Raw genomic sequence first — 21338 nt, forward strand, 5'->3', positions numbered from 1 at the left:
GGGACGGTGCCCGGCTTGATAACGCTTGAACACTTTTCATTTTTAGCTGGCCGCGTACTTGAAGCAGAAAAAAAATTGTTCAAAATTAAATTTTTACAGTTTTTTTAATTTTAACATTTACCAATGTGTTGGCGCTTGACAGTCACCAGTGTCATTTTAAGACTTTGATTTTTGTCCACAAGTTTTTTGTTGCCGTTCTTGACATGGGCCAAATTCGATTCTAGTCCTTTTAATTGATCTTTTATTTGGTCTCGTTCTTGAAGCACATCATCTATGGCTCGATTGCTTTGCAGAACATACCTGGCTTCGTCGCATTGGGCCTTTAACCCAACGACAACGTTAACAAGCTGTTGCCTGTTAAAGTTTTTGTTGGGTTGTATGCCCAATGCGACGCATAAATTCTCTACGAGCCAATCCAACTCTTTTCCCGCCTCTCTCAATGGCTCCTGGTCCTTCATTTTGTGGTCTACAGCTCCAATTTCGTTTGACATTGTTGAAGATACAGTTATAGTTTCGAGTTCAGTCCAAGAACTAAAAATCGAAGAATATCTAAACAATTAATATAGCAAAGAAAGAATTATGCCAAGACTATAATGAAGTCAAAAATACTTTTGTTTGTTATAAATATAAACACGAAGCTTAGTGTTGACAACGACGCTTGTAAACGGATAAATTTGAACCAACAAATTGTTTGTCAAATTTATTTAAAAGCTGTTTCGATTTTAAATTAGAACCCCCCCCCCCCTAAAAAAAAAAGTTATTGTAGATGTCTACATTCGGTGTGCGCTGGACAGTAATACAAGTATAAATGAATTTGACTTCGGATTTTTGGAAAAATTGTCTATAATGTTATAGCCCCGTTGTTAATCTGCTTTAAGCTCTTAAAAAAGTGGAAAAAAAGACAAGGTTACATTTCGTCTACCACTAAGGGTACAATTATTATTGTATTGATAAATACATAATAATATTTTATGTAAGAAATAACATTCACACGATTCATCAAATCAAAACATATTTTATTAGTACAATTATAACATTTTTTTTACAAGTACAAAATGATTTAAATTGAAATTGAATTAAAGATACATGTTTTGAACGTTTTACATTAACGAATAAAGTATAACCAAAATAGGTGTAAATGATTGAAAACAAAAAATTTTAAAAATGATTTCCAATGCAATTGTGCAGTTAAAAACCCACTTTTCAACATGTTGTTGTACAGCAGTTTTGCAAAAACACGGAAATGCGAACGCTATAGTCATTGATAAACTTTATGTAAGATTGATATAAATCGAATTTAAGAATATCTTTATAGTACAGTTGAATTTCACCAATTACAGTTGTTGCTTTTTTCGATTGGCGCTGAACCGGGTGTGTCGAATATTCTAATAGTGGGATATTTAAAACACGGCATAACCTTTTGTGTTCATGTTGGAATTTTCCAGACATATAGTCTGTGTTTTGTTTAAAATAATCTGCACCATGTTTCAAGATGATACTGTTGAGTTCACAGAAGACATCGTCGTCGTTTAAGTGTAACGCATTAATAACGCGCGGTAAAACCATTTGGAAATCTTCAATCAAAAAATCAATGTCTCCGTCTGTATCATAAGCGGCTAGTTTTGGCCTTGAGCTTATCATACGACTTATTTGCATCAGGAATTCCCACGTGAGTCGTACCAACATAAATCTAAATATGCCAACAATGATAATGTTAAGATTGCCAAACATGAGTAATCCTTGCAACCCACAGTTTTTGGGAAACTTTATACAACAATTCATCGTTTGATTCAATGCATTCCAAGTGTCCGAATCCACGAGCGAAGGCGAATACAATTGGAATCTGTTGATGACCGCATTTAAGCAGGTCGAATCTGAGAGATATGTTTTCCCTTAGCTGTTCATTGGATAAACTAGAGAAATCGGGTCCCAACTTTTCGGTCTTATAGCCACTTTTAAATGAACTCACTTGCTTCCACTGTGTTACTAGTTTCCCATGCTCGACCTGTTCGACATCTTTGCACAACAGCGGCTCGTGTTGGATCATGAAAATAATTACAAAGAGTACACAAAATGTTGTGAAAATCATTTTCAACGTAATGTCGCTTTCCAATATAACACAAGCCAATTTATATACCTTGAACAAATTTGCCTTTCAGTGGCAAAAATATGCAGAATCCAAAATTGTTTATTTTATTATCTGAGTGGAAATACGATTAGTTAAATAGATTTAGTTACAGTCTATTTTGGTTATAACATTAATCCGTTTAAACTGATGTTGTGCATTTTTTGTGTCTTCATCGAACAAATAATCCCCCCCTGAACCGGTTAGTTTTGTTTATTTTTACAATATAACATGTTGATAAAACATGTTAACTGAAATGGCTTTTATACTCATAGGAAAAATTTTTTAAATCATAAATAATACCTTGAAACCTTTTTTTTTGTAAATATTGCCTATACAAAACTCCTTAAAAACGGAAAGCTTAAAGTAAACTTAAATTTAAGATACTGTAGATGAGGCTGTTGTCGAAGATGAAGAGGGTAATGCCAAAGATGAAGAGGATTATGCCGAAGATGAAGAGAGTACTGGCGAAGATGAAGAGGGTACTGACGAAGCTGGATCAGGTTCTGTCGAAGATGCAACGGATTTTGTCGAAGATAGACGGGGTACTGACGATGATGACTAAAAATAGTAGTGTATTACGTAATATTTGATATTATGTATTGTGTACCTACTATATAATATGTTTTGAAAAAATATATTTACTTCAATATTACAAGAATAATCGTTGTACTTAATTTTGCCTGGCCCAATATATCATAAAATCTTTCTTTTGTGTACTATAATGTAAACTCAAACAGTCGCCGCTAATGTAGTAGATTGGCAGTACGGAAAGCCAAAATGTCGGTTGGTACTGATCAGTTAATACAGGTCTATTAACTCATAAATGATATAGCTAACTCACACAAAGCCTTAACAAGCCAAATAGAGTCTGTAAAACTGTTTTTTTACTACTACTACTAACTGTTTTAGCTTCGATGCAAAGCGAGATTGGTTTTACTCTGATGTGGGCTTTTTTTTTATCTGTATACACTGTAACTTTTTTAATACTGGACCAATTCCTTCGAATAGCAGCTCTATAAATCACAAATTTTATCTAGTTGGTACTTTGGGGAGGTAAAAATTGAAAAAGTTTACTTCTTTACAGACGAAATTTGAAAAAACAAAAAAAAAAACCGTACGAGTTTTTAAGTTACAGTGTATACAGATAAAAAAAAACCAGTACAGTGGGGTCGGAGCATAGTGGGGACGGAGCATAGTTGCGTCGGGGCATAAACGTGACGGGGAGGTCACAGGTTTACAGGAATTTTTAAATCTGAAAATGATAAAATCACTTTCGAAAAAACGCTTCGATGCAAATCGGTAGTTAGTATTCAAGCCAGTACAGTCCAAACCAAGCACAGTATAAACCAGCAAAGTTAAAAGTTTTAAATGAAGGTTCTATATTTACAAATGAGCATCAAAGCGTTTATTTGAAAGCGATTTTATCCGAGAGGACTAGTACAGTAGAGTATTGGCATAATGTTATCATAGCAATGAGGAAACGGAGAGGTCACAGGTCTACAGGAATTATTATAAATAAAAGTGATAAAATTGAATAAAATCGCTTTCAAATAAACGCTTTGATGCTCATTTGTAAATACAGAACCTTAATTTAAAATTGTCTAACTTTGCTGGTTTATACTGTGCTTGGTTTGGACTGTACTGGCTTGAAAATACTAACTACCGATTTGCATCGAAGCGTTTTTTCGAAAGTGATTTTATCACTTTCAGATTTAAAAATTCCTGTAAACCTGTGACCTCCCCGTCCCTACTATGCCCCGACTCAACTATACCCCGTCCCCACTATACCCCGTCCCCACTATACCCCGACCCCACTGTACTGGTTTTTTTACTCGTGATTTTTCGTGTAACCCAATGATTAAATCCTACATTCGTAACCGTCGATCGGTTACCACTAACCAGCAATCCCTATTTTCTTTCTGGTTATTGAAAATACAGTACATTTTTTAATGAAGTCTTTGGCTGCTATGAGAGCTATACTAAGGACTGGGGGTCTAAGGCATGGAACATGGGCCCCCTAGTTACTTTTAGAGATTTGTACAGAAAATATTTGATGATGCATCTAACCTATATTTTAGGCTTTTGAGTACTTAAACCCAGTTTTGAACGCAATTTAGAGTTGAGTTTCAGTAATATTTAAAACTGATTTTGAGTAGTTTATGTACTGAATAATTTACATACACACGTTAACCGATTGTAAATTGTGTTTCATAAACCAACGTCATATTATTCCACGCTAAGAAATGTGTCAAACAGATATTTTATCGATGGGTAGGTTTGAATTGAAAATCTAATCGTTTGCTGGTAAAACGAAATTGTTTTTGTGTTTTCTGCTGCTGTTGTCGATAGGATTGTTCTTATTTGTACAAATGTTTTGAATGCGAAAATATTTCACTGAACACAAGTATTTTTTGGTCTAAATAAGTCTGTACCTACCATATGCATATTGTTGTATTTTTCGAGAAGGCGAGAAGGTATTGGTTTTACTCTGATGAGTGTTTTTTTTTATCTGTATACACTGTAACTTTTTTAATACTGGACCAATTCCTTTGAGTAGCAACTCTATAAATCACAAATGTCAGCTTGTTGGTACTTTGGGGGAGGGGGGGGTAAAAGTTGAAAAAGTTTAATTCTTTACAGACGAAAGTTGAAAAAACCAAAAAAAAACCGTACGAGTTTTTAAGTTAGAACTTTTACTGGCTATAATTTCAAAAAAAAGAGTCGGATCGAATTTAAATGTATAAGAAATAATTATTTGATATGCCCACACTCGTCAGTTGTGTCAAACTTAAACTATACCCATTTCCCACCCCCCTAGGGGGGTACAAGTTTTTTTGTTTTTCGGGGTTTTTAGCCGTAATTTTAAGACCTTTGAGTTAAAAATTTGTCAGTAGTTGGAACTCATATGTATCCATAACATATTAAACGGGTGAAAAATTCGGCACTACAGATTTTTTTTAATTGCCGGAAAACTGTGTTTTCGCAGATTGCGTATATTTTAACAAAAACACCTAAAATCTTTAAAAAAAATTTATCCAATCATTAAAACAATTTTATGTATATCTATGCAGAATGATACTATTAAGTTTTGTGCTCAAGTACCACTTTTGACTTTAAGTTTGCACAAATTCAATTTTTTTTTTTAACTAAAAACCCGGTGTACCAGATGTGAGAAACGAACAGAAACTAAAAACTATCAGTTGGTAACGTCTATCCGTGTTAGGTTTGGTTAGGGCCCTTTGGTCGTTACCATAATTTGTGTTTATTACATGATATCACAGACGACTAAATCGTGTAGCTGATTATAGTAGACAATCGATTTATCGGGAAAAGAACCTATCCATGTACTTATTAAGACACACTTAATGATTCTGATACAAAAAAACCACTGTCGTTATCTCGTTATTTTATCGCCTGCGTTATATTACCCTACCGAAGGTCAACTATAAGTATATGAGGTCCAACTAGCTGCAAATTATGAAGAGGACTGTTGTTTTTTGGATTCAGATTAAGTGTTGGTTTTTATGCAGTTTACCGCCCCAAAATGTATTTTTTATTACACAATTTTTTTAAAGGAAAACTATTGTTTTGCATATTGTTATACTGTTATTCATTTAAAGTGATTCACGCTTGATTGTTTAAATTATCTTCTATGAGATATGTAATCTGCTTCGTGCTAGTTTTAATTTTTTAGTTTATAATTTTGTATAAAATATTTCATTATTTTATTACTGTGTTCAAGTTAAGATACATTTTAATAGTATTTAAAAGTCATGAATGATAGTACTTTATTTTATGACTAGATCAAATCTCGTGACCATTTAACATCATGATACTGCTGCTATACTATTATAACAGCAGGTAACAGCCGACCACTAGTAGCTATACACGTTAGTAATATTTAACTAATAAGTAATATATGTAGGTAAAATTTATTGTTTTCTCCATCACAGTACCAGTATACGATTTATTTCAATTTAAATGTAAGAAAATCAATTTTTCTTTAGAAAATAACATGAAATTAATATACAGGATGGGATAGTAAAACGGCGAATTTCTAATGTCGTCGAGTAGTCAGTAGTCGATTACCAATAGTAGTGATTGCACTACGTAGTTATTATTATATTAACTTCAAATTTATTAAACATTATTATATTGCTAACGTATTGGATTACTTATTGTAATATTAACGAATTACTCTATAATACTTTTCTTATAATTATTAAATATATATATATATTACAATTAACTAAAAAGTGTTCTACTTATTGAAACCTACTCCTAGTTTTCCGTTACAAACGTTGGTCGTTTACGGTGTTTTGTACGCGGTCATCCGACCGGTGCACTACAGTGATAATTATTATGATTATTGCGTTTGATTTTGGAAATTGGGCGCCAAAACCAAAATAGGACTCCGACCGGTCACACTACTTATTATGTAGACGATTTGAGGGGAAAAAATGAAAAAGAATTCGCCTGTCGCCAACTAATTTTGGAATAATTGAGTTAAATTAAAAAAAATAAACCCCAGTACCTCAATAAACTACAGCACCGACTAAAACGACCAAAGGGCACCGGTCTCACTACTTTTCGGTTTACCCAAGGCGGTTGTGAATCACAACACGTGTTGGCAATATAGTAACGTTTACCGAAACCGGAGACCTCCGGTTTGACGGATTGACTTGTAAGTATACCGTCTTGAAAAATAATTGACTTGAGCGACGATTGACGGCGGGTGAGCACACCGCGGCACACGTGATCCAATAATACATAATATATTTTGTCAGCCAGACACCGCACAGACTTATATGTAGACCTGTGTATATAGTTCCAAGTATATAAGTACTTGCACAAGACCGGTTACGTGTTAACGTATACAACGATTTGTTTTTAAAAAATCGATCAGCACATAAAAAAACACCACGACGTCGTCGTGTCGGTGATGATAGCGTATAATCCTCTAAACAATATTTCCTTATAATAATATTACTATGACGTATCTTAGGACAATCTTAAGATCATGGGCCGTCGCGTACTACCGCACAGCTGAAAGAATATTGTGACCCACACTGCAAAAGCATGTACTTTGGGTAAACAACGATTTAAAAAGTTGTTGTAACAAATCGAGTTTCGTTTGCATAGAGTTGTTTTCTATTCAAATCTTTAATATAAACATGGCAAGATGTTTTTTAATGTACGGTTTTAATACTAACCTAACCGCCACCACGTGGTACAGGTAGGGTTAAGCGGGCGAATGTAAAAGTGTTTTTTTCAAATGTCAGTAAAAGTATTGAGTTAAAAGTAATTGTCGACGGTATCTAAAAATAGCTTCACTACATATGTTCTGTTGTATAACGGTATTAATAAAAAAGATCCAATAACATGCGATATTTCTTATTGCGATATACGCCTGTATATCTTGGTGGAAGTTAGTATTTAAGTAGAAAATAAAACACAACAATAATATGTTTAACACAATACTATTAAATATAAAAACACACACAGTATAGAGAATAATATATATATACAACGTACGTTTCAACTATAACAGCAGCCGTAATAGAATGGTAAATCCAACACCTTAATACTATGTCTTATATACTAAACAATCTAGGTTACAGACGTAATTGGTCCTTGTATAAACAACTTAAATATTACTCATGATTTCATCAGTGTACACATATACTACCATATAAGGTTATATAATAATTATTACTTATCCATGACCCAAATAAACAATATTAATTATATTCAATACACCCCCTTAATTAATATTCCCTTAAATTAACTTATTCTACTGTGATATCTTCTGTATTCCGATGCTTGATCGAATCATCCCAAATCTGTCCTTTGGAAGTGCTTTTGTAAAGATATCTGCCAACATTTCTTCTGTGTTTATGTATTGAACTTCGAATTGACCTTCTTCATATTTTTCACGAATGAAATGATATCGTACATCGTTGTGCTTGGTTTTTCGATGAAACTCCGGATTTTTAACTAAACGAATGGTACTTTGATTATCAATGAATAATGTAGGTTTATCATACATATTATTATTAGTGAGTTCTCGTAAGAAACTTTTAAACCAAATTAGTCCTTTCGTAATGTCCGACGCTGCAATGAACTCCGCTTCCGTACTGCTAAGAGAGACCGTTGCTTGACGTTGAGCTTGCCAAGATATTGTAGATGAACCCAACATGAATAGATGTCCCGAAGTTGATCTCCTTGTTTCTAAATCTCCAGCATAATCAGAATCTGTAAATATTCTTAAATCTAAATTATTATCAGATTTATACACCAATCCATAATCAATTGTATGTTTAACGTAACGTATAATGCGTTTGACCATCGACCAATGAGCATTAGTTGGTTTTGTCAAAAATCGTGATGCAAAATTAACTGCAAATGCCAAATCTGGTCTTGTTAATTGTGACAGGAATAATAAACTTCCCACTGCTTCTCGATACGGTACTTGACCTTCTTTTAGTACTATCGAATCCGTGTGAACATCCAATGTTGTTGATTTATCAATGGGTAATGAGATATCCTTTGCATCTAACATGTTAAATCGTTTAATAATATTTCTAGAATAATTAGTTTGATTAATAAATAATGATCCATCATCTAATCTCTCAACTTTCATTCCTAGAAAATAATTCAAGTTACCGTGTTTAACTTCAAATTCTTTTTCTAATTTGGACAACAACACCCGAATTTTTGTCTTATTGTCCGACGCAATAAGACCATCATCAACAAAAATAGCTAAAATCAATTTTTCATTATTATCATGATTAGTGAAAACACACGAATCATATTTACTTTGATTTAAATTGAATTGCAAAAGGAAATTCTTAAACCGTGTATTCCAACACCGTGGAGATTGTTTTAATCCATACAACGACTTACGTAATTTGCAGACCCGTCCTGAATTGTCGTCATATCCGATCGGTTGTTCCATATACAGTTCGTCTTCCAACATACCATATAGAAATGCTGTACGAATGTCAAACTGGCATAATTCCAATTTCTGAGCCGCACTAATGGCTAAAATTGTTCTAATAGATTCAAATCTAACTACAGGTGAAAATGTTTCGTTATAATTTATCCCATGTATCTGTCGAGACCCGTTAACAACTAATCGAGCCTTAAATCGATCAACCTGCCCGTTACCATTGTACTTGATTTTGTAAACCCATGAATTATTTAATACTTGCTTTCCTTCTGGAATTGGCACCAACGTCCAGGTGTCATTAGTATGCAATGAATTTATCTCGTCGTCCATGGCTAAAATCCAATCATTTTTATTCTGACAGCTCACTGCTTCTTTATAGTTTATTGGTTCTGTAATACACGACGTAATACATGCATATCTGGCCGGTTTACGCAATTGACCTCGATCGCGAAGATTGTAACTTGGTAGTTCTGTTGGCGTGACTTCGAGTTGTTTTTCTGGTTGTACCTCTACTGCCTGAGGTGTTTCCTCGTCGACATTATAATCTTGACTTACACTTTCGCTAAATGTTAATTCATTAGTATTTATTTCTTTTTTAAACACAACATCTCTATAATCTCTTATAGTTTTAGTTTTTGGACAATAAGCCCTATACCCACGTTTATCTAAAGAATATCCGACAAAAATACACAATTTACTTTTAGCGTCCCATTTTCGTCTCTTGGCCTTTGGAATATGAACATACATTTCTGTTCCAAATACCCTTAAATGCCTTATATCTGGTTCTTTGTTAAAATAAAGCTCATATGGACTTTTACCTTCAACAGTACTTTTACCAGTAAGATTGAGTACATACACTGATGTATTAACTGCTTCTGCCCAAAATGATAAGTCCATCTTCTTTGAATGAAGTAATGTTCGTGCTGCTTCCACAATAGTTCTCATTTCACGTTCCGCCCCAGAATTTTGCTCTGGTGTGTACGCTATTGTTTTTTCATGTCGAATGCCATATTTCTGCAAAATACTTGTTACTTCTTTAGAAACAAACTCTAAACCATTATCACTTCTTAAAGCTTTTACTTTATTCCCAGAATCATTTTTAACAGATCTTATAAATAACTCCAATTTATTTTTGACCTCATTTTTATTTTTCAAGTAAAAAACCGTCCGATAATGTGTGTAATCATCCTTGAACAATAAAAAATATTGGGACCCGCCCAGAGACTTATTTACCATCGGTCCGCATAAATCTGCATAAATTAACTCTCCGGTTTTACCCGATGTAGTCGAACGACTTTTAAATGGCTTTCTCGTTTGCTTCCCAATAACACAATCATCGCAAAAAAACTGGTTCCAATCACCGCTTACATTTATATTATGTTTTAGCAAACAAGATTTTACGTACTGTTTACATTGATGCCCTAGTCGTTCATGCCAAAGTTGAATGGAATCCGCGATTGCCGCATTCACTTTCATTTGTCCGTTACCTTGCTCGGTCAATGTCATGTCGTCGGCTATTTGCTGTACAATCTCAATGTTCATATTGTATAACCCGTTTTTGCGTTCACCAGTGCAAACGACCTTATTGTTTTTCAAAAAAATACACTTTTTACTATCTGATTCCAATTTCAAACCTTTATCTAATGCTTTGCCCGTACTAAATAAATTATACTTTAAATTTGGTACATATAACACATTAGACAAATAATTTGTATTCATGTTATTTCCCACATAACATATTATGTTAATATTTCCCGAACCTTCTGCCTGTAAATTTGTACCATCGCCAATCCTTATTTCCACTGGCGACCTGAATTTTTTATAGTTCACAAACCACTCTCTGTTGCTTGTCATGTGTTCAGTAGCTCCTGAATCCAAATACCATTGATTCTCTTTGCGATCAGTAACCAAAGATTCACTATAGAACGCTTGACCTGTTAAACTTGTACTTGGCGAATCTGATTTCGCCTCACCCTGATCCTTCTGGTACTTTTGATACTTCTTGCAGTCTTTCTTGAGATGACCTAGTTTCTTGCACCAAAAACAGGGACCTATCTTTTTAGTATTATTATTACTAAAATTACGTTCATTACCAACATTACCACCATTCTTCTTAAAAAATTTCTTTTGAAATCTTTTGACAGTCAAAGCATTGGATTCCTCTGCTTCAACCTCTGAACCTCCTTGAGACATTCTCGATTCTTCTATTAACAACCGAGATGTAAGTTCATTTAAATTTTTACTTGCTTGAGGTACACTGTCCCATGCACTGTAAAAATGTTTATAAGATGGCGGTAAAGTCATAAGAATTTTAGTTAGCAACATATTGTCAGAGATTTTCTCTCCCGATAGAGCGAGTTGGTTTTGAAGACTCTGTAGTTTGCTGATATGCGTCGAAATGTCATCTGTAGGCTCTTTTACATAACTGAAAAATTTATTTTGTAATAAATGTATACCTGCTTCAGATTTTTGCTCGTAGATACTTAATAATTTGTTCCACATATCATATGCTGTACTACAATTTAGCAAATATTGTAACGGTCCATTTTCCAATGACGTGACGATTAATCTTTGACATTTACTATCAGCCCTTGACCACGCTATTCGTTCTAACTGAAACCTTTTCTTGGCATCCTCTTCTTTCTCGGAGGTTGCTATTGTATATACTGGCTTTTTATAATCTCCTGTAATTATACCGCTTATCTCAAATGAATTAATTATTACCTTCATTTGAAACTTCCAAAGTGTCCAGCCTTCCGAGTTACTCAGCTTCGTAATCTTCAGTGACTCGTCCATAGTTAAAAGATAACGTACTTAAAAATAGTACTTACTGAACAATTGGAATAAGTGAATTTTAACTACATAAAATACTTAGCCTTCTGATACTCCACTGTTGTGCTTGAGACTATGTGTCTGGGCCAATAACCTATTGCGATATACGCCTGTATATCTTGGTGGAAGTTAGTATTTAAGTAGAAAATAAAACACAACAATAATATGTTTAACACAATACTATTAAATATAAAAACACACACAGTATAGAGAATAATATATATATACAACGTACGTTTCAACTATAACAGCAGCCGTAATAGAATGGTAAATCCAACACCTTAATACTATGTCTTATATACTAAACAATCTAGGTTACAGACGTAATTGGTCCTTGTATAAACAACTTAAATATTACTCATGATTTCATCAGTGTACACATATACTACCATATAAGGTTATATAATAATTATTACTTATCCATGACCCAAATAAACAATATTAATTATATTCAATATTTCTACAAAATATATTTGCATAAAAAAACAAACCAGTAAACTTGTGAAATACAAAATCATTTTATGATTGTATAAGTGTTGTATATGTGTATAAGACGGGTTACGCACCATGGCTGTGGTGTACAGCTACTTGGAGTATATACAATTATTTTATACAAAAATAATATAAGTTATGTGAAAATTGTTAATGTATGATAACATTATATGATATGTGAACGTTTCAAATGAATAACGATATAAATTACAATGACACTGACGATTATCCATACTAGAAACAGCGGCAGAAATACCATGATAGTCAGTAGTTTCAGGAACAGTGCATAAGAAGTCAATATAAGTATCAAAGGTGCAATAGCCGTGAGTAAGAGTACCAGTATGACAATACTAGCAAAAATCAGCACAATAGCTACTGCACTGACCACAACTCCGTAACACACCTTTGCGAATAGGCCTTTGCCCATTTCTCGGATGCCAGTCAGAAAGGTCGTTCCAACAACCTGTTAAATACATTTAAAGAATACAGCGATAGAGTTAAATTCAACAATTAGTTTTAAACTTACAAGTTCTGGTCGGTGGGGTAGGTATATAACTGTTAAAAACAAAATAATATGTAAATTTCTATGAGAAGTTTATTACCTGTGTGTCGACCTGCAGGATCGGCAAATTTGGTTTTCCAAATTCAATAAGTGAAGTTCTGTCAAGGTTTTTGACTTCGGGCAACACCGTGCCAAAACCAGGGTAGGAAATCATATCTACACTGCAGTGTAAATGGCGGCTGTCCATCGTCAAATTCCAAATGACTTTATGTAGTCCTGATTGGCTCATTGTTCCAATCAACACAACGATCAACAACACAAAAACCGTAAAATACAGTTCATACATATTGTATTAGCTGTAAGAAATCCTTCGAAACAGGAAAATTAGCAAAAACGGTTCGGAGAATTATGTTGTTTTACACTGAAATGGTGCGGTAATACAAATGTAATAACAGTTACGTTATAAACAAGCCGTTTTTAATACACATGTTACCTATATTAGTAGTATTTGCCAGCATATATAAATATATAGAATGGTTTTTTAAAATAACATATGTTCTACTTTTTACCGTTAAAAGTTCCGAAGTGTATTTTACACTTGTTGTAGGTATAATATGTTAGACCTATCTTCAGACTTATAAGAAAGCCAACGCTCGGTTGAGGCTGTACATAACAAATCTATTACAATTTTGAAATCCCCAAAAAAAAATATTAATCATTGTCAATGGTGATTTGAAATAATCTATTGGTATGATAGAAGCCCAGTGACACTCAAGTTTATTTTAGTAATATCCTACGGCCGGGGAAATCATCGGTTCAGAAACAATAATTTTTATAAATAAATGTGTGATAATTATTCTAAAAAAAAACCTTTTTGAAGAATGTGCATAATATTCTATTTTTGGACTTTGGTAAGTACAAAGTTGATCGTCTGTCTACAATAGTAACAAGTCACTTTATTTCTAGGAAAATATTAATATTTTGAAAAACCGTGATTTCGTATTCTTTTTGGTTCATATTTTAGTATATTTTTCAATACTGTGAAAATTCTTAACTTCATCCCTTATACGTTAAAAGATTAGTGACTTCATTTTTCCAAATGAGAACAACTATTTTTAACTCGATACAAAAGCAGTAAAAAATTAAATTTTACTATCGTCGTTAGATTTTTAATTTTCATTAATCGGGTCGTTACTTATTACGTTTTTAAGTCTTCAAGTTTTGATCAATATTCCTTTGGGATTTCAACACAGGTAGCATTTTACTTACTGTCAAATAATATTATCAACCCCGTCGTCCGTCGTTAAAACCGATAACCAGACACTAAACACTCACTACATATTTTTGAAATTTGAGATAATATTATGCCCTGGCTACTAAAGATTTGGAAATGTTACCATCATCAATGAACATAATAATATTATTTTTCCAACCAAAAAAATCCATAATCAATGCCAATAAAACCCATATCGTTATTATACATTAAAAATCAAACGAATAGATTACAAAATATGTTATTTTATAAGGTTTGAAATGTTGTACACAAAGACTTACATAATCTATTCACATACATTAGTAATTCATTTAACTAGTATACAACTTAACTATTAAAATGATGCAAGATAAAACAATTTTTTTTCGAATATAATTTATTTTAATTTAAAATTTCCCAAATCTAAATATACTATGAAAACTATCAATCATCTAATTATTTTCCTTGATTTGATCATCAAGGAGATAGACTGGATTGTCATATTTGTCAACTTCATAATAATTTCCATCAAAGTATCTGTATTTGAAGTATATGCGGCTTATAGTCGATATACAACAATTTATACCATCGATACCAGAAGTTACTAAATATAAAGTTGGATTTTCAATTGCTCTGAATAACCCTATTAAACGACACATGTTGAGATAAATTGCAAAATCTGGATCTTTTTCACCTAAAAAATACAAAAAAAATTAAATTTAGCTCATTCGATATTAAAAGATAAAGTCTCATCTTTATGTTACTGTGTAATGCATCTTTGAATTAAGTGTATTTTAAGAAAAATCCAGTATCCACGTTGTTAACGCTCCATAGTTGTATTATTATTAATTGATTAATGTATACAGAAAATTATACATAAAATGATAAACAAATTTGATATGCATATTTACTTATTACAGTACGGATTCATTTTTTTATAGCTGGAAGAGTTGATAGTCTTCTTTTTCATCTCAAATTTGTCAGATTAGTGTCATTAAAATCGGCTTAAAAACAAAATAATAAAAACAAGTTTAAAAATATCTTGTTGCTAGTAGCGTGATATAGTTGAATTACATTTTAAAGAACTACAATTTTGCCAATTTTTGTACAACTTACCATTAGTACCTAAAAGCTATTTTATTGAGAGGAAATTCTAAATGTTAAATACTCCAACTTTAGGTATTACCGTCGAATTAGTTCCAAATTTTTATAGAACTTTGAACAAATTGAATTTTTTAGAATACATTTTTATTAGTGCATAACCATTATACGTTATGATTAGCCTAAAATATATAATAAAACCTCACCCTGAAAATTGTTTTTTTATTTCTAATTTTTGAGCGTAGCAATGAGACTAGTCTTACAGAAATTCTAAAACAAAAACTTGCCCCCTTTTGGTTGAACTTGTTCATAATTAACCAAGCTATACCTCTATAATATGCATGTAAAACTGTGATTAGTGGTTACCTTCGTTTATCTGAGGTGCTTCGATACCTATAACCAAAAAATAAAGCAAACGATTATACAGTTAAAAAAAAAATCAAATTTTATTTTCCATTTATAACAGTTTTTCTTATATTTGGGGAATACTTAGATAAATTATTCAACCTAATACAATGTCAAAACTTCTAGCAGCCGCGTTTAAGTTAATGACTTTTAATAAGTTTTGAGCAACCATCCAAATCTTAAGAAGGCATCGCAACGCCTATTTTTAAGGAGTAAAGTATAGGCAATTTTTCACAAAATCTTAATTTAAAGGTTAAGAGGACGTCGCAGGTAAAGTGTTACGTATACAACTCCCGAGAGATGGCGTTATTCTCCGTCTCGGCGCGGCGGCGGCGGTTTATAGTCACGCCCATACGAGTGCTGCGGCGGCGCGTTGTAGTATTATCAGAGCGGCACATTATTCTATCACCGACTGCCGATCTAGTAAAAACTAATATTATGCTGGAAACGTATGATTCGTCACGGTAAACATTCGCTACTTCGCGAGCTCGCGCGCGTGTTACAATCTCGAGTAAATCTTTTTTATAGCTACTGTTCATTAACATTTATATAACAATGGACTGAGTAGAAAATACAATACCCATCATAGTTTGAATCATTCTGATAACTTAATTACTTTTTTTTAGCGTAAAAATAATTTTCTCAGATATCAGAATAAACTTGGTACCTCGTATAGCGTACTTACTTATTAACATTTATATTGGAGCATACTTATTTTGCATGTCTGTTACAATAAAATACGTGTTTCCAAATTTGCTTAGCCTATATAGGCCATGGTCGTAATGAATATTTTAGTTTTTTTCTTTTTTACTGTTTTTTTTTTATAGTATTATAGGTCACCAAACAAAATCATTAAAAATCAGTATTATATGTAAAACATTTCAGCTTTCTGATAATTCATTTATAAATCCAAAATTAATAATTGAAAACATGTTTATAAAAATTCATCAATAGAATAATAATTGTATAATGGTACGAGTATCCGTTATAAACTTTAAGTGCTGGACGGGTCATATATAATATTCTATGATTTATTTCATTAAATAATAATTATATATAAATCTAATATTATTTCATAAAAAAACAATGTGTACATATGTAAATTTTGTATTATAATTTTTATCTATAAAACACACAACACAATAGGAAAAATAAAAATGTGGCTTCTCTGTGCAACAAAAATACAGTATTTCCCAAGTAAAGACATATTTCTACAATATTTACAAATAATATAATTAGGTAAACTTAGATTATCTGTTGTTAGCCCGAAAATTATGGTGGTCACCGCCGACATTATTGCGGAGTTTAGCTTTGTTATAAAAAAAAAAATAGAATACGAAGAATATATCACAACTGAAATATATTATGAGTAAAACTATTTAATTTATAAATTGTAATTATATAGAAAAATAAATTATAGTATAAATGAAGAGTTAATTTGTCAAACGTTCCAAGTGCTAAAGTATAAAAATTGAACTTTATAATTTGATTTGTATTTTATTCACTAGCGGAAACATTACATGTTTTTGAGTTTTAAATATGATTGTTTTTTTTAATAAATAACTATTCCTTACTAGAAAATGTACAAAATTCTTTCCGGTAAATTATAAAGTTCAATTTTTATACTTTGGCACTTAGAACGTTTGACAAATTCATTTTTCAAATATTTATGTTAGATAAATACGTTTTTAGTGGTCGGCATTGAATGAGGGGGTGGCTTAGATTGAGAGTAAAAAACCTTCTTTACGAAAAATAAGAATATAGAAATTACGGACACCAGGTAATACAAAAAAGAAATGGAGACCCCCAAAAATCAAAATGTTGTTTAAAATACATTACTGATCTATATGATTTATTGCAACTAAAAATTGACTGTTGTTAATTTACACATAGCAACTTAAAAATTTCCAATTTTGGTCTGAGGAGGGGAGGGGGCCCCACACTAATTTTGGTCTGGGGTGTAAACATTGTATTACAATGTTTCGGTTTTTCGGAGAGGTATTTGAATATTTTTCCGATTTTTTTTACAGTGTGCAATAATCCCCTCCCTCCCCCCGTTCCCTAAACCATTTTTTAAATCACAATTTTTACAAATTATAATTTACTACAATTGCTACCTTTTTCATACAAGCGACTTAGCGACTGGCTTCTTCAGCTAATTCTCTATAAAATAATGAACATAAAATAGCAAATATTAAATAACAGTATCGCTGCGCAAGTAAAATATAATATTTGTTTGTTATTGAGAATTGATTGTTAAAAATTGGGTTATCTGTTTTTACTTCAGGTAATAATATAATTGCGGTGTCACCGTTGACGTTATCGCTGTCGCCGCGCTACGGCAGTCGGCCCAAAACCGGTTTTCCGAACGTATAAAGATAAGTAGTAAATTGGCCGCTAGGCGCGCCAGCTCTCGACGTAATAATTATTATAAAAATTCAAAAAACATCCCTTCGCTCTTCAAATAGTACTCGTACGCTTTTGGTGGTAGAAAATTGTTTATAGGACCATATGAAAGATCAGAACTTTTTCTACGTGCCTATAGAGAGTTTTTTTCGATAACTTTATTTACAATGGTTTTATGAACGTTTGAAAAAATTCTTATTGAAATAACTATAAGTAAACAATTTTTTTTTTGGAAATATGGCTCTATACACAAATAGTAGACATTCCAGGCTTTCTTTAGGTATCCTTAGATTTATTCTACGATTAATAGTTTCTGAGTACTATTTGAAGTCCGAAGCGGTGTTTTAGTACTCGAAATATTTGACTGCGACGTCCTCTTAAGCAAAATGTACTATTGGTAGAAAATATTATACGTTTTGACGCAATTATATAATTGAAAAATCGTTTTAAAGTGAAAAATAAATGTCTAAATATTTTTTCCAATAACACCTGGTTTAACACGTTGGCCACCGTGAGAGAACCTAAGTACCCTAATGGTACACCAAAAGAATATTATGAAGATTGGTTTGGTAGCCAATGCGTTAAAAATATGTTATCTATTTTTAACATACTTTACAACACCTATAATAACCTATACCTCAAATATTCCTTGCACAGCAGAAAATGACCTCTCCTAATAATGATAGTACAAATATTCAATACGTATCTATGGGTACAACTCACCGCTAGGAACACTAGATACCTACTACAGAAAAAATAGATAAGAAGTCATCACCTATATTATAACACATCGCATTGCTCTAGCTAGAACGTTACATAAATATGTTTGAAGGGTTGCAGAAAAAAAACTATTCAACTTAGAGAAATGAGATTTATATTGTTCGATTCAGTAGACAATCTTGTTTTTTACACAAAGTCTTAAATATTACATCACTAAAATGGCGACCGTCAGCAACGATGCACTCTTGAAGGCGATTTCTGAAGTTGTCTTGTCGCTTGTCGGCACATTCGAATGGGTATAGTCATTATTTGCTCCCTAATTATCATCTTAAGTTCTTCGAGGTTGTGTGGACGATGTTTAAAAACTTTTCCCTTAAGGTATCCCCAAAGAAAAAATACGAAAATGGTTAAATCTAGTGAGCGCGCAGGTCTGAAATTGAGAGAAATGGTCCCCGAGCGCCTGGTCTCTCTGATAGGATACGTGGGGTGGTTTGCGCGCTGACGGTCACTATTTTAGTGATGTAATCTTTAGAATTTGATGTAAGAAACTAAATTGTCTACTGAATCGAATAATATAAACCTCATTTCTTTAAGTGGAACAGTTTTTTTTCTACATCCCTTCGAAGCGATGCATATCTTTTGCCCCACCCTGTAATATATAACACTATGTTTATAGGAGGGTAATAATAAATAGACCTAAAAATAATGTAGTATTGAAACAGTTATGCGATGTTTGGAAAACATTTATGTGCAATGTTAGTATTGAAACTTAAATCGTACAGAGCTGCAATGGCTTGTAACTTAAAATGAACAGTGAGAGATTATATTGAGATTATTAAAAGTACATTTTAATTTTTTTATTTTTGCTACTCTCATAACAACACTTTCTGGGTTAAGAAATGGTATACCGTTGCATTGAACTAACCCCCCCTCCCTTCTAATATCACTGTTTATAAGTTATAGTCAATACTCGAGCCATTCTGTTAGATATTTCTAATCCACGATTGCGTTAAATGAAAGCGACATCTATTTATCTTCATCGGAGGCCAAATATTAATATTTCTGTGATTTTATTGATTCGGGTGGTGTTTGCATTTCATACCGACGATAAGAAGCTGGGCACAGCTTACATGTAACCTTTTTTTTAAACCAAATTATAAACGGGGCGCAGTTTACCTATAGCAAGGTAATTTGGGCGCAGTTTACGTACGCCCAAAAACTCAATAGATAATCGTTTTCTTGCACCCGGACAGATTCCGGCTCGGACCCGACCTTAACACGTAAAGATAGTCAAGCGGAGTTGTATGTGCGACCGTTTCCTTAGGTATGACAGTGAAATATTTTTTTAATTCATACAAACCGTCAATCGTGAGCTGCGCCACCAACCCACCGCATATTGCACCAGGCCGTAAGTTCCAGCTCCTGCCACGAACCCTCCGGCCACTAGCGCTGAATTTAACACCATCTTTTCCATATTTTCGCAAAATCAATTGGATTCTTCAAGTCGATCAAACGGATAAGTTCTTGACACTTGCTGACAAAAAATAACTGAATACTGTTATAAATAATAGATAACAACAATACCTAATAATAAACAATGATTTCTAAAAGCCAATTTAATTATTTATTCTATTCGGATAGCTTATAAATCGTCTGGTAAAATTCCGAGCTTTTTAAATATCCAAAAATGTTTTTTTTCTAATAGATTTCGTCTATTAACGAGAGTAATTGAGTCAACGGGTCGCAATAGAAGAAGCCGTGTTAGACTACAAGACCGAAAAAGGCCGATGGATAAATTAAAAAAATGGCCTCCTGCGAGATAGTGTCGTCGAACCAATACTCTTTAATGTGTCTATACAAATGACCAGCCCATTATGGAAACTACTCGCCGTTTCCTGTATGCCGACGATTTAGCGATAACTGCGCAGGGCAAAACTTTCAGTGAAGTGGAACAGACACTCACACATGCGCTGGAGAACTTGGACAGAGTCTATACACAGAACTCACTAAAACCCAACCCAGCAAAAACGGAAGTAAGTGTATTCTACCACAAACAAAACAGGCAAAACAAAATTTTATTTTACTCGTTTAATTTTGTATCGAAATTTCTGTAAAAATTCAAATTATTCCATGGTACTATTAAAACTGGTTCGTGTCGCGTGGTACACGCGTTTGGAACGAAGTCCCTTTCGTATGCAGGCTTGGCATATTTAATCATTAACGTGTATTAATAGACCTACAACTTTATAGGTTGAATTCTAAAATAGTGCAAATATACAAAAAAAAATTGTTATTCAATCATCAGTACGAGTTGTATAATAAATGACGAAAAACCCAATGCAATGTACGTTATCGAGTACTTTTAAGGGTAAAAATGTATTCTGTAGTATTAAAATATAATTATTTTATACGTTTTTAGACTTCTTGCGATATAAATTACCATAAAAGTTGAAAAAAAAATTGTAAAAAAATGCTAAAAGTATTTTGTTGAGAGGGGAGGAGTCGCCGGATTTGAACCCGGTACTACTACTTTACTCCAAGGAACTGT

Source organism: Adelges cooleyi, unplaced genomic scaffold, assembly GCF_023614345.1.
Source record: "Adelges cooleyi isolate 19-005CV unplaced genomic scaffold, UGA_ACOO_1.1 ACOO_flye_CR_arks_rails_tigmint_CR_PRNA_26, whole genome shotgun sequence".
Lineage (NCBI taxonomy): Eukaryota > Metazoa > Arthropoda > Insecta > Hemiptera > Adelgidae > Adelges > Adelges cooleyi.